Source organism: Phasianus colchicus, chromosome 10 (genome assembly GCF_987193195.1).
Source record: "Phasianus colchicus chromosome 10, bPhaCol1.hap1.1, whole genome shotgun sequence".
Lineage (NCBI taxonomy): Eukaryota > Metazoa > Chordata > Aves > Galliformes > Phasianidae > Phasianus > Phasianus colchicus.
Window position 1 is genome coordinate 2,783,624 of NC_143445.1, and position 15,589 is coordinate 2,799,212.

The following is a 15,589-nucleotide window of genomic DNA, read 5'->3' on the forward strand; positions in this document are numbered from 1 at the left end:
TGCACATGAAAGGACCTTATTTTATTCTTGAATCCTTGGTTTCTTTATTATTTTGGTAATTTCAGCAGCTAAATGTCTGCCTTTTTCACCCAGTCCCATGCACTACTGATCAAAAACTGAAACACACGCATTTGGAGGTGTTTCACTGTGACCCAAAGCAAACACTACAGAGACTTCAGCCCTCAGTCCTCCATCCCAGCAGTGGCAACCAAGGCTCACTTACACTGCTGTTTATGTCTCCAACATACACCAGCCTCAGGTGCTTGGTGAGGAAATAGTCCTTTAACAGACAGCTACATCAGGGTTTGCACTTCATAATAAAGTTCATCCTATGCTTTGGAAATACAAAGATTTTAGCCTCCTCCAATACTTTTTAATGTTAAGATGATGAATCAACCTCTTCTTCTCATCAGCATTTAAAAGATGTTGTGAATCAGCAAAATACCTCAAGGGAAAACCAACCATGGTCACAAAGGCTTCTAATCCATTAAATTAATATTTGAGCCACTTCACCCAACTCTTTGCATCAGGCTGACTGCACTGATGGTGCCTTCAAATAGTCACTGCTGTATTTCAGATTAATTTAACTCCCTGTTGGGGTTTGTCCTTGTGTCCTTGATTTCCCCAGCAGAGTTAGGCTCAAGATCCTGAGTAGCTGGAAGGAATGCTAGCCAGAATTACCCGTGCCAAGGAGCAGATGGCTTGGAGCATGTTGAACTGACACTGTTTGTCAAGGCCATTGGATGCCAGCGGTCTCCAGCCTCATTGTTCTAAGAGCTGGCAAAAAAAAAAAAAACAAAAAAAAAAAATTGTAAAAATAACAGAATTGCAAAGGATGACAATTAAAAGTGAATTATTTCCTGTACAGGGTAATTTACATACACAAGAAGTTCCAAAAAAAAAGGGACATTAAGCAAAGAATGCAGCTGGGAGGTAAGTAGGCTGTTTTCTACTGATGAAGATGGTGGCTGCATGGAGAGAGGAGAGGAGAGGAGAGGAGAGGAGAGGAGAGGAGAGGAGAGGAGAGGAGAGGAGAGGAGAGGAGAGGAGAGGAGAGGAGAGGAGAGGAGAGGAGAGGAGAGGAGAGGAGAGGAGAGGAGAGGAGAGGAGAGGAGAGGAGAGGAGAGGAGAGGAGAGGAGAGGAGAGGAGAGGAGAGGAGAGGAGAGGAGAGGAGCACATTCAGAACTCAACAGTTTCTTTTCTTTTCTTGGATGCTTTATGCTTCTGTGAGCCACAGATAGTAACGTGACAATAAATGCAACAGGGTTTTATCAAGAAGAAACAGCTCCTCCTAAAGAATAAGGACAAACCTGCAGAAGGTGAGCATCAAAAGAGCTTCTGAAGAAAGCTGTTTGGGATGTGCTGAAAAAGGGAGACAGCATGAGCCAGAAAGATGCAGAGGCTCAGCAGGACTCTGGTAGTGCCACAGCAGTTGTGCTGGCCCTGACACCGGTGGGTGCTGAGGAGCAAAACCAGGGCAGGCCCTTCACTGAAACCACAGCACCGCCTGGCCCTGCTGCTTTCAGACAGCTTGGTCTTGGGGCAGAGCAGCTCACAGACGGCATCAGAAGCACAGTGCGCTTTCCAGCCCCCCAGATCCTGCTGCCAGTCAAGAAGAAACGGGCCACCTGCTCTCCTCGTGCAGCAAGGCAGTGCTTGGAAGCAATGCACTGATGGCTTGTTCCCGAGGAGACTGGAGCTTAGGATGGCCCTAACAGCAAAGCCACAACCGTTGGGGTTTAAACTTGGCCTCCAGCACCAGAGGCTGGTGACAGTGTCCATTAGCAGCCCTGGGCAAAACATGAAGCAGGAACCCAGTCTGAGAGCCCAGCCAGGAGCAGAAGGAACCAAAGCCAGCTCCAGCATAGGTCAGCACCCACCCAGAAGCAAGGCAGAAAGACAGGGCTGCAAAGCAGCTCACCTCCACCACAGCTGGGCAGGGGTGAGGCCTCAGGGCAGCCAGGACCTGTTAGTGGCACCAGGCTATGATACCGGCTGGTTTGTTTACCAGTAGGGATGCACCCAAGCACTGATACTTGTGAGATCCAGACTCAGTAATATTCACTTATGGAGAAAACTTCAGCAAAACGTGTAACATGGATTATACAAGTCACTATTTCTTCAATAATGAGACCTCTGCTTTAACAAGCTTAGGCATTTTTCCCAGCCCTCTGTTTAAGGAAACAAAGATTTGTCTAAAGCAGGACTATCCTCCACCACAGCACAGTGGTGGGGAAGCATGGATATAAATGACAGCTGGGTCAGGCACAACCCTGCCTCCCTGATGGCACAGTGCTCTTCAGAAGTCACTGCATCCTCTCACTCTGTAAAGGCAAAAGGTACCTTATGCTTTTTCACAGTCTGGAAGTCCTTTGCTTTTGTCTATCTAAGAGATTTCCTTAAATTCAGCCTGTTGGCTGGCCATTATTCCAGCACAGGGTTCCTTGCTGTGACTGAAAAACAAAATCTGGATTGCAGACTGCTCTGCTGAATTCATGAGAATCATCTGTCACAAATCAGCTAGAGCTAATCTAACAGAGACACTTCAGCAGCTAGAACACTCTATGCCAAAGGAACACCAACAGTTAACACAAGTTGTCACCTTCATTATGTGAACAACCTTCAGGATCTGTCAGCCTACAAGAGAAAGCTTCCCTCTTTCCTTAAGGTGGAAAAAGTGTGCAGCTGGCGTGCATCTCTAAGAGGGAGAACATACTTGTGCACAGCATACTTGTACTCAGTCTAACACAACGTATTGCAGTAGGATTGCTACCTGGGCAAAGAATTCACTTGTTTGTAGGCTAACTGCTCTTCCTAAAGTTACCCAGTGCATATAAAAGGCTTGTTAATGTATTAAGCAGAGACAAAGCAGAGTCAGAGGTATTTGGTACAGAGGAATTTAATTTCTCACCAGTTAAGTACGCAATCAGTCTCATCTTACAGACTGTTATTAGCTGGCATTATCAATAAATCTCATTCAGTTTCTCCCCCTTAATTGCACCACATTAACAAAATTCTAACAGATTCTAACAGAACAAAAATAGCAGATTATTTTGAAAACAAAATTAGCAGCTTGAGGCACCATGGCATATTGCTGAGAGAAAGCAGGTGGTCACAGGTAGCAGTGAGCCTCAGTAGGTAATGACTATCTGTACACTCTGCTATAGGGCTTGGTTGCACTTTGATGTAATGCTGTGTCTAAAAACTGGCACAACTCATTTGTTTTCAGAGCAATTAAAAATCAACAGTAGATCGGAAAACACCTTTCTCACGAAAAACCACAGCAAGACAATAATTTACAGACCTACAGTATGAACAGAAGGATTTCGTCCTTTGTCTGAAACCTCATCACTTTTTGTCTCATTCCATTTAGATCTGTTTTTTTTTTCCTTAACAAATAGAGGTGTAAAACCTGAAGTATCACTACTCAGTTACAGCTAACAAACTGCGTATTTCTTAGACAAGTGCTGCAAAGGTGTTATCATCTATTATCAAAGGTGTTATTATCTGACTTTCAAGGTAACAGATTGTCCTGTGAGCCATGCTTGCGCAGTTGCCAATTTTTCCCAAGCCACGAGAGTACAGGGAGTGATTCATTAATTGGTATCATGGATAAGATGAAGTTAAGCCTCATCTGAAGGCACAAAGAGATAACCACGCTCCACAGAGAGAATTTCCAAAAATTAAAACATCATGTCTATAAAGCTTCCTGATCACCAGTGAAGTTCTTCACCTAGAAAATAATTACACTTTAAAAATTATCCGCGTGATTTGTCAAATACCCTGTGAAACATTTTCTGTGCTTCTTAAACATTTTCCTAGAATCCAGGAAAACAAGAGCTTCTGTCTCCCACAGATCTTACCAGCTTTGTGCAGCACAACAATTTTTTGTAGCGTACCACATCCATAGTTCCTAGAAAAGCATTAAAAGCAACCTCGATCCTAGCAGGTTTGTCGTTTACCTGCTCTCAGCAGACTGTTCCTTCTAGGCTGCCCTTGTGCAACACAAGGGAAAGGCCCTTCTTGTGCTCTTGGAAAGCTTCAGTAACATCCCAAAAATGAACCCAGCATTCAGCTCCCACAAGCCAGGCAGCTCCAGGGCATGCTGTTTCACCAGACTCCCCCATAGATCTTTCCTTATGCGTGCTATGTACTGGCCTTAAACAACTCATTTGTTCTTTTAGGGAACACAGTGCATGTTCAACCATTGCTCTCAAGAGCAGTTGTGACTTCTTGCCTTCCTCCCAATGTGGCTGCCTCTCTTCTCACACTTCTACTCTGCATTTTTGTCTTTCTCACTAATAGGAAAAATAAGGAGAAGCTGGCATTTTACCTTTCTGTTCTGTATTACTGCTGAGGAGAGGTGTAGGTGAAATACAAGCGTGCTCTCCAGAAAAAAATTGCCAAGCTCTCCCTAGGCCAATAGAAATAGTTATGGCAAAAACGCAATGAATTCCTTTCAGAGATATTTAAACAAAGGCACAACTATTACTCTAAAGGCAACTCTAAGCCTAAATTGGCAGTAAAATCTCTCTAGAGAGATCTAGTCTTCAGTATGAGCGGTAAGCATCTTCCTCTTGTGCATCTCTACCTCTCTACACAAGCACTCTGCTCCCCTCTCCACTTCCCGCCGAGGATTCAATCACCTTACAGGTCAGGTAGGCCTCACCTCTCCCGAGCATCCTCCCATCCTGTTCACTTCACTGCACATCCCCCCTCCTGGTGCCCTGGAGGCAGAAAACCTCTTGGAGTAAGAGGGAGGAAATCCCTATCTCTGAAAAGCATATCCAGTGCTCACTGCAGAGCTGGCACAGTCCAGACTCAGCAATATCTGCATTTATTCCAATTCTATGGCTATAGATCAAATAGGTGCTTAGTACTGTTTTGCCATCTCAGAAACTGGAGATCCCCATAGAAACAACTTGAAAAGCTATCTAATTCTGCTAAAAACACCATTAATGCTTATATTTCATCTAAATTTTATCTGTTCCTAGAGAATTTTCTTCCAGCCAGCTTCAAAGCACTAACCCTGACTGTACCCTAAGTTCTTAAACACTGCTAACAGAAACTGCTTCTTCCCTCAGCACAGACCAAGTCACCCAAACAGTTGGATTTCAACAAGCACTGGAAACTTCAGGTCCTCAAAAGTACTCACAATTCAGGTCCTCAAAGATTCATAGCTTCTCCAGTGCATGGTGTTCAAAGCCACCAACCTCCATCAAGAACTTTGCAGAACTGCCAAAATACACTTGTTTCAATGAAGAAAATTCAGTAGGGCAGATTTCATTTTTTCCATTGTTCCAATGTCTTCAGCACTGTATCTTTAGTAAAGCTGAGTCTGGAGACCCTAATTCAGCAGAATGTTTCATCATTCATTTAAAATCTACTTACGCTTCACTAAATTAGAGCTTCTGGGGTTAGTGATTTCTGCACCACTGTGGGGAAAGGTGCACAAAACTGTTATTTTTCAGACTTAGGCAAGTATTTGAACATATTTAAATGAGAATCCAGCCTTGCAGAGAAAGATTTCTATTAAAAGCATTATTACTAGCCTGAAAAAAAAAATGGACAACCATTGCAACAGTCCTTTTCTGGTATTTGTGCTGTGAAGAAGTACTTGTCCCTTCATCCAGTTCATGCACATCAGTAAGAGATGGGAATCCAGATATTCCAGGAAAAGGCTGGTGGACAAGGCAGCCCAGGCTGAGCAGTGACACAGTGCCTGCACTGCATTTGCCTGAATTGTGATAAGCTTGTGTCAATGCATCTGCCAAAGCCAGGACGCTGCTAACAGCTTCATGGGGATGAAAGGCAGCTGTCAGCCCACAGCCACAGGGCTGCAACACTGCAAATGGTGAATGAAGACAATTTATTGATTAATCCTTGTCATCCCAGAGCTTTGTCCAAACCTGGTACATCATAAGAACTACACTAACAGAAGGAGGTAACCTCCTCTTCTCCCCTGCTTTGATCTGGGTCATTATAAATGAAATGAAATGAATACCCCGAGGAAGCCTGTGAATTATTATTATTATTTTTTTTTTTTCCCCACTTGGAAGCAATTTTCAATTTCACCATTCAAAATGTGCACGAATCAATCCAACACATTTAAATGAGCCCAACAGGAGAGTCAGTTGCAATAAGATAATTTTCTCAGGAATGAAATCTGCCTCTGTCCCTTCAATGGCCCAGTCACCCATGTACACTTACTTATCCATGTATGAGGTTGCTATAAATAACAGAATATCATCTATCAGAAAACCTATAATACATTAAAATAGGTTGTGTATCTCTGACCTACAACTGTATCTCATTTCCAGAGAGCCATTATTTTCCCTTCCAAAGCAGGTAATACTGAAAATCAACAAATTCTTGGTGTTTTGAAAATCTACAGTTGGCATTGAGCACTTGTGAAGATGCTTTAGATTAGAAGTGACTTTGATTTGCTTTAAGAGGAGGACACTCCCAGCATGATTCCAAGACAGGAGGGGAGAATTGAAATCTTTGGAAATAAGTCTCCTATTTGGGCTACTGGTATTGACTCCATCCATTTGTTATACAAATTCAAGATTACCTGTAACAGAATCAAATGCATCTCAGAACAGATTCCTTCCCTTTATCCCTCAAAGCCTCACGTTGCCCCCAAAGCATACATCATCAAGCTGCAAGGAGTGAAGCACCCCTTCCCTTGGCAGCAAGGCCAACCACCTGCAATTTCAGCATCAGCCAGCTCCACATCTCCTGTATAAAGACACAGAGCTGTGAGCAATCAAAGACTAGTGGGAGTAGATTTATCTCAGAAGACAAGGGAGAATCACAATTCAATGGAAGAATGTTCAAGCATTGACTGAAAAAAATCAACGAGTGGGGCAAAAATAACTGTAAACCACAGAAAATGATGCACCTGCAATTAATTTTTAGTCTGCTAAAAATAAGGCTAAGGCAGTACATTTCATTTTATATCCTGCAGTAAATGCTGCTATGATTTACTGTAATTTCCAACAAAAGTAAGCTGTCACGCATCTTAAAGACATGTGCAAGCATCTGAGCATGAGCTGATATTAAGATTTAATCATCCACTAGCTATGGAAGGGTATTAGTTACCTGCTGGATTGCCTTTAATCAGTCCCAACAAAATAAAAAGGAAACATTTTTTTAATTTCAAGAGAATTTAGATGTGCCATTAAACCGATTCCCTCATGCCTCAGATTTTGTGACCACTGTTGCATTTGATGTGCCATAAGTCCACCCCAATTTTCATTCCTGTCAGTAGGAGACTTTGCTTCAAGGATCCTGGATCAAACTGGAACAGAAATAGGCTTAGATTTTGTTTTCTTGTGAAAGCTCAGCACAGGGTCACCCCATTCTGCATGATGCTGTGCACTTTCCCATCACTAACTGCATGCATTCCTTTTATCCTTTGCTCAATTCAATAGCAATGCTGAAGAAGTTGGATGCTTTTCAAAAGAAATGTTTTCTTTTGTCAACTTAAGACTTACTGATCTTTAATAAAAGAAAAAAAATGAAATGAGGTAAAAGGAAAAACAGCTTTAAACGTTTTCAAGTAGCGTCTTCAAAGTTTGTTTGTTAAAAACATTGTGGAAAAAAAGAGATTTCTCTATGTCCAATATAGCTTACAAGAAGACATGAAAGAACACTATTCCTCAGCCCCTGAGAGAGGATTTGAACAAAAACTGTTCAGACATAGGTAGATCATCCCCCTTTATTTGTTCTGATGGTTCACGTTCTGAACTACAGACAGAAAAACAACTTCATGTCCCCCAAAAAGCAGAAATCTGACATTCTTTTGTGCTCCACAAACAAACCTCAGCAATCAGAACTAAATAAAACAGTGAGCGAGGGGTCACTCCACTATAGGTTTTCGGGGGGTGGTTGTTTCCTTTTTTTAATCATTCACAAATCTTTCACAAAATCTTTGTCACCACCCAGCAGATCGCATGCGAACCAGGCAGCAGAAGAGCTCTGGAGATGCTGGCTGTGATCCTGCTTTGCAGCTGGCCACACACTGACCTGGGCAAGCTCCTTTGTCCCCTCCCTCTGCATATCTCCCCTAGCAGAAAGGAGCACTCATTTCCTTTGGAAAGTACTAATTGCAGGTGTGTATATTAGAAAAAAATGTGTCACTCATCATTGCTTTGCATGACAAATGACATTTGTCCCCAAAACTCTATGAAAACCAAACCTACCTGCACACATGATACATTCCATTGAAGTCACGCTCACAAAATCACGTTTTACCCACAAAAATCAATCACATGTTCTTTGCATGGAATTCTAGCAAAAGGAATTTGTAAAGTGATAGAGCATCACATGGACAGGTCCTTCATGCAAAACCCCTACATATGCCTATAAATGTTTAATCCAAATGAAAACCTTTCAGACATTACCTATCCTTGTCATATTATGTGCATTGTATTTTTGTTACACAAGCCACACTTTGCTAATTTCCTTTCTTTTCTATCCAGAGAGGTGATGGGTGCCCATCTCCGGAGATGCCCAAGCGCAGGCAGGATGGGGCTCTGAGCTGATGGAGCTGTAGGTGTTCCTGTGCACTGCAAGGAAATTGGATTAGATGGCCTATAAGGGTCCCTTCCAACTCAAACAATTCTATGATTCTATGATTCTTAAAACCAAGAATTATTGATAAACGTTCACCTGGGTTTCTATCCATGTATAGCAACCTCCAGGACAGGAAAAGGTGTTTCTTCCACTTAATGCCAAGAGAAACATCCTATACTGCTGATATTTTATATATTGTGTGTATGCACACTTGGATTATTACAGAAGTGTATGACATATGTAAAACTCCATCTCCATTACTCTTCTCCTTATGTTACTCCAACCTGTATATAAGGAAGGATCACAGTAATACCAGAGTCTGAACTATAAAATCACTTCTTAATCTGCAGTAACATATAGCTTAACTGCTACGTCTTTATATAGCCTTTAGGCAGCAGTACATCTACTGTATTTGTATTTTAGTTCATATGCCACTTTCAAGGCTTCAATATTTCAGCGAAATTACAAATTAATGAGATAGGTCGTCTCTGTTACACAGATAGCAGCAATCTGTAAAAGGGTATTAGGAAAAGAAGTAATTTATTGGCTCAGGAAGGTTCCAAGTGAGCAGTCGCATTAGCATGACAGCAGGAGGTCAAGAGGCTCGTTAGCAAGCAGTTACAAGATAGGCAACTCAGTATTTTATGGTAGCAGGATGTAGGTGCAGTGTACACCTCAGGAAACTCCACTACCAGGGCCTTCACTTGTAGCAACTTCGACTGCCTTCGTGCCCATTCAAACCCATCAGGGACCCACAGCTGGGGGCCCATCGCTGTGTGCTGCTGCAATAGGAAATGGCTTATATCCTCACCACAAACGAGCTGCTGCATCTCGCTAATGCCTGAGTTCATGTTTTCAGTTTGAAAAACAAAAGCAGAGTAAACTAGGTTTGAAATCTGGGGTTGGGATAAGGGGAGAATGGAAAGGGGAAAACAGTTTGGGAGACACGCTGGAGGAATGGTAGCAGCAAGGCATGATTCCAGTGCTTCTTGGCCATTTTACACCCACTCAGGATGGCTGTAGGTCATTTTAAAAGATCTCAGGCTCAATCTTCTTAATGCCATTCATTCACACAAGGGCAAAATGACTCCAATGCCCTTGCAGAAGCACCCAGCCATGCCAGCAGGCTGGCATGCATTGCTACCACTGCCTTCCGGCTTGGCTGGCATCCCTCTCCTCTCCTACCCTCTTTTTCTGGTCAGACACACCACAGCCTTAAACAAGAGATTAAAGCAGAGACATACAAGTGTTTTTGTCTAAATCAAATATGTAGAATGCAGTAATTGCCTCTGAATGTGCCTCATGACTGATATCGGCAAACACTTTAATTATTAATTGAATTTCTTCAAACTAACTGTATCAAAGACTAACACATCAACTCTTATCAAAACTGTAGCACTCCAAGATGTCAATATTATTTCTAATTAAACACATGGGTACCTATATGAAAGGGAAAGAACAAGATCTCAGTTATTTTCATAGATCTCAGATGTTGCTTAAATTTTGCAGGAAGCCGTTACTCTTAAGCACTGAGTTATTTCTCATTAAGAGCTGATTTGTTTATTTTAACAGAAACATCAGATGTTGCTTTCTGTTAGAAGTGTTCCAGCCTAATTTTGATCTCACCTAAAAATGGCAACACCAACCTAGCATAAATATCAAAGCAAGAGCAGAATCATGATCAGACCTGGTACAAAACCAAACAAAGCAAAGGTTTTGCTCAGCTGATTCCCGTATTATTCAGACTTTTTATCACTCTCAACTTTTGACTTGAATTTCCCTTCCCCCCAGTCTCAATTTTTTTCCACATAACACATTACATTGTGGAGCTAATTGCCACAGGATGTTTGGAGGCCAAGCGCACATATGGGCCAACAATGAGATTAGCAAACAGATTAACAGAAAGCAGACTCATCAGAGAACACTGACACTGAGACTTGAATGCCATCTCTAAGTCAAGGTCCTGAAAGTGAAGGTCTTTAAGAAGGTCTGCAATTCCTGGTAGCTCCTTATGCAGACAAGCTCCAACTGCTTCCTCCTGCAGAAAGCCAGCACTAGACTAAATACTGTGGCCCAAACAGCTGTCCCATTCTCTCCATCTCTATGAAGACTCACACTGTTGCTTCCTTTCATGGATGTGAAGGGAAGCAGACTCAGAAAACCGAAGGGACAGATGTTCAGCAACTGCAATTTAAAGATGCTATGTAAACTACCCAGTTGGAAAACATTAACTAGAGGAAACTACGCTAAAAGGGAGCTGCAAGTTCAGCTCTTGATTGAAATCCCTGCAGAAAACAATTAAATCAATCTAAAGGAGGCATTCACACCTTGGTGCAACACAGCATCCACGTCCAGGGCTGCTACCTAATCTGAGCAAAACCTTCAAGCGCTCACACCATTTTGCAATTTGCATGCAGACCTTCTATAACCAGAGGTTCCTCACCACAGTGAGAATCTCTTTAAAATCTTACTCTACTGCTTCCAAAATCCTTGATGTTTTGGGAAGAGGAGTCAGTTGTTGTCCATTTGTCTGACGGGCAGAGGCAGCTGAGAGTGGTAGCAGTGGTGTCTGCTCCAAACCCCACGGCAGCCAACGCTCTGCTCCTGGGAATAGAAAGTTTCTGGACAACACACAGCAAATTCTAAAAACCTGACTTACCCATAGTGATGGTGCGAGTCTAAAATAACTGCTTCATCTGCTCCTGAAAATCTCTCATTAGCAGCACTGCAGGACCAAAGGTGTTCGGTAAAAGCATAAAGCTCTCTCTTTTACCAGGACAGATGCTGACCAAAAGCTTCAGTTCATCAACCAGAACAACAGCTGCCTTAAAATCCAAGTCAGAAACCAGCCTCTGAACGAAGACTGTTCAATGCACTGGTTAAGCTTTACGCATACTTGACAAATTCCTCTTTTTTCTAATTAGATTTTAAAAGAGAAACATTAATTCAAATTTATAAAAATAACCTATAAAAGTATAATGTTAATTAACCAAACCAATGAGGGTAAGGGCAACATATTCTCATTCTGCAGTCTGATCCATTACATTTGCCCTCTACCCTCACCCCAACCACATCTCTTCTAGGCCCACTCATGGACTTAAGAGTTTGAAGAGCCATTTTACTGGTGGTTTTTAGAGTTATTCCAGCAAATCCACAAATCAATAATTACTCTCAAAGCCGATGGAACTCTGCCTAATTATTCTGATGTTTTTCTATGTGTTATCCTACATGTTAGGATGAATTATTTTAATATTAATAAAAAGGAAATAGGTACACTCCATTTGCCATCGTTTTATAAACACGTGACCACCTGTGAACTTCAAAAGAAAACAATTATGATATTTGGTGTTATATATTTCCTTATCTTGACTCTTAATTAACAAAGCACATTAAGTTTTTAAGCAGATTAACGTAACACTAGCAAGTAATACATTCTTCTTCTTAAAAAACAGACTGGGTGACCTTCCTATGCCCACAGCTTTGAATCTAGGCAGCTGGACAATTGTGTCAACCTGAGTCACTGCCCCCAGAGTGATGTTAGCAAGCATTATAAAGGAACTTCCCACAGCCTCTGAACTACAGTCACCATGCAAACCTGGAAAATACCATCCCAGAAATGTAAGGAGGTGGCCACTATCATGTGATGGACCCTTCATTTTTGTTTTTGAGCATTGCATCACAAGAAGTAAGTTCCTACATTCAGCTTTCCCATGCAATTAAACCATGAAGAGCTTCTTGCTGTCATCTCTACAGGTACAGAGCTCAATCAAGCTAGAATTTACTGCAGCATCAAGAGTGAATGACAGTAAATTTGCTTCTTAACCTCATTTAAAAGAATATGTTGCAAAATAGCCCAACCAAAATACCTGTAATATGCATGCACATTGACTATATACATGCATACACAGTCACACAACACACCAACACATGCACAACACCAGGTAAGCTGACTGACAAAGAATCACTGACTTCTAAGCCTAGATTTTAACATTTAGCCAAAAGTAAGACAGAGATAAAGCACTCGGTTCAAGTTTAACTACAATCCCTTTAGTTATAAGCTAGCAAGGGGAGGACTCAAATGCTCAGACACTTAATAACAATTTCTGGCCATAGCTGACATTGTCAGGAACCTGTTCCCTACCTCCACCCTTCACATCACTTCTCCCATCCTCTCATACAAGGTAGGTAAACCACCACCTCTCCCTTATTTTTGCCATGAGGTTACCTGACTTTCATTCACCTTCCTTTGCACAGTCTTCTGCTTCCTCCACATCTTAATGCGATGAAGATCTTCCCAGGACAGAGATGAAGAGCCCTTTCCTAAGGGGCTGTGCCTTTTGACTGTCCTGAATTACACTGCTAGGCTGAAAATACTTGACCTCTTGCAAAGTTCAGAGTGTTTTGGCTTCAGCTGGGACAGAATTGATTTTCTTCACAGTGTCTGGTATGAGGCTGTTTCAACTATAGGAAAAAAAAACAATCTTGATAACATATTGCTCTCTTCCTTTTCCACACTATTAAATAAGGTTTCGTCCTAACCTATAGGTTCTACTCTTTTTCTGATTCTTTCCCCCATCCAGCTGGGAGGGATCAGAGAGAAAAGAGCTGCGTAGTGTTCAACTGCTGCTGGGTTAGACCACACCAAAGAGGCAAACTTGCATTGCAGAATGGGATCTGAATATCCCCTTCCTGCACACTCAGTCCATCTGGAAGAGCTCAGTTGGCCCTCTACCCTCACCCTCAAATCAAGGCAGACCCAGCAGCACTGGCCAGGGCTTCCCACCAAAACAAAACTGAAGGTGAGCTGCAGGAGAGTTTAGGTTTGCATCCACAAAGCTGGCTCACACATTTCTTTTAAAAGCCAGTGGAGTGTGCATGTGAAACCTGAGAGGCCCTCTGGCAGCCTGCATTGCACTGTGCCTTAAACGCTCGTCCTCCCTTAAAGGCTGCCCAAATGACTCCAGTGCACAAATCACTTTCTCACTCAACTGCTGTCATCTGGAAGGATAATAAAAGGCAGCACACGGGAGGAATGCCACATGGCTAAGCTCCCTTTCTCCCTCCTTTTTGATTCATCATTGCATCTGAAAGGAGTAAGTTGAATCCCAAACTGAAGCTGCACATAGCAAAATGTTTTAGCAGACCAAGAAGAGCCCCCGAAACGCATTAATATTTTGTACATGTAGTTGTTCTTAGAGATGCCAGGAAGATCAGAATTTACCGTCCTGAAAGACAATCACGTGTGTGCTGCCCCTGCCCTGGATGCCAAGCAGACCTTGGCTGCTTTCACACTCAACTCACTGGTAAGCAGAGCTGCAGCTATCTCTGCTTATGTACATTGTATAGGATTGGGGGTTATCACATTTTCATGGAAATTCAGCTCAGTGCTCAATTTGCCCTTATTTAAATGCTAATTTCAGAGAAGTGGTTTAACAAAGCAATTACGGTTAAAAAAAAAAAAAAAAAAAAAAAAGGCTCGAATCTTCCACTGACTGAGCTGGGAAAAACTCAGGATGTGGTAGAATGGTTAACCATGTAAATGCAGTAAAAGTGATCTATTTCATACTTAATGCATTCTGTTGATAAAGGATTCAGTTGCAAAGGTGACGGTTCAGCCTCTTCTTCTAAAGATACCAAAGAAACAACAATAATAATAATAATAAAAAACCTCCTGCAAGCTCTAATAATTATACTCAGCACCCTCTCTTGGTTTCCGCACTTGACACTTGCATTTGTTTTCTTTCTTAATGTATGTTTATCCGTTTTATTTAGAAATTCTGACTGTTATGTATAATCAGATACTTCAGAAAACATTTTGCTGTAATTGTAGTTAGTGAAGAGTCACAACTGAAAATATTTTAATGGTAATTCCACCTTCACCAGAGCTTCACCTGAAGCCAACAGCGCCGAGTTTAAGATGCCTATTTGAATCAAAGCTTTCCAAAGCTTCAGAGGGTAAAAACAGAACATGAACATCCAACCTTCAGCAATACATTTCTCAGAGCAATGGCAGTCAGAAAAGCTTGGTGATACCAGGGAGTCTTGTGATGATGCTCATTTCTTGGGCAAGCTGCAGTGCTGTTACTACAGGCAACATCTTCCCATTCTTGAGAATTGGCAATGTGACCAACAGTCTGAGAGACATTGCTCAGTGCTCAATCTTCTGATCTGTGGAATTTTACTGAATACACAAAGGACTGAACGTCACTGTTGATTTATGACTTTTGAATACCAACTTTTTATTTCCTACAGCTAAGTGTAAAGTTCTCTTCTTCCATCTCTGTTACCTCTGTCAACTGCAGACAATGCAGGAGAGGGAAGCAATATAGCAAGGTCATGAAAGACTTCTGGTCTCAGATTTAAGTTGCTCACCTTTTTGATTAACTTTTCATCTGATAGGTGTCCACTAATAACAACAACAACAGGATAAATTATAATGCCTAACTTTCATGAAATAATTATTGCAGGAGCAAATTAACTGATGGCAGTTTCCAAATCTCAGCTTAACCTTTCTTCTGTTTGCCACTCCTCAGTGCATCACTAGACATCTGCACTATGTGATGTTCACAAAGCGTGGTGTTACACAATTAAGAATTGCTGCAGCTCAAAGAAATGTAATTCTTGCAAAGCCAGAGGAACAACTCCTGTTTAAGTTAAAGCAGCTGTGTTTAACAACACATCTACGACGAAAACAGTGGGATGTGAGGGCACCCATCCCTTTTTTCATAAGCCATCAAAAGAAAACAATCTCCACTGGAAATTCTGAGCCATATAACTAGGCATTGATGCATTCTGCATGGATTCCCTAACTTCCGTGCTTATTGCTCAAGTAGCACAGTCTAGGGTGAATGAGTTAGATCTCCATCATCCAGCCAATGCAAATAGCACAGCATTCAGCTATGCTGAGTATTTCTACTTGTCTAAATGGGTGGGAAGTGATGCTGGGCCTCCCTCTTGTTAAAATACATAAGCTACTAGGAGGGCAGCGTACACATAGGACAGCAATGC

General features: G+C 41.9%; 1 long non-coding RNA gene across 1 annotated transcript in view; it reads right to left on the reverse strand.

Moving 5' to 3' along the window:
* Positions 1-15,589, reverse strand: part of LOC149916518 (uncharacterized) — a 78,643-nt gene that overhangs the window by 21,757 nt on the left and 41,297 nt on the right. Inside the window, exons 4-5 of the long non-coding RNA XR_016469530.1 lie at positions 12,807-13,042; positions 682-777 (exon numbers count right to left, since the gene is read on the reverse strand). This is a non-coding gene — a long non-coding RNA (uncharacterized LOC149916518). The remainder of the gene's footprint in view (positions 1-681; positions 778-12,806; positions 13,043-15,589) is intronic.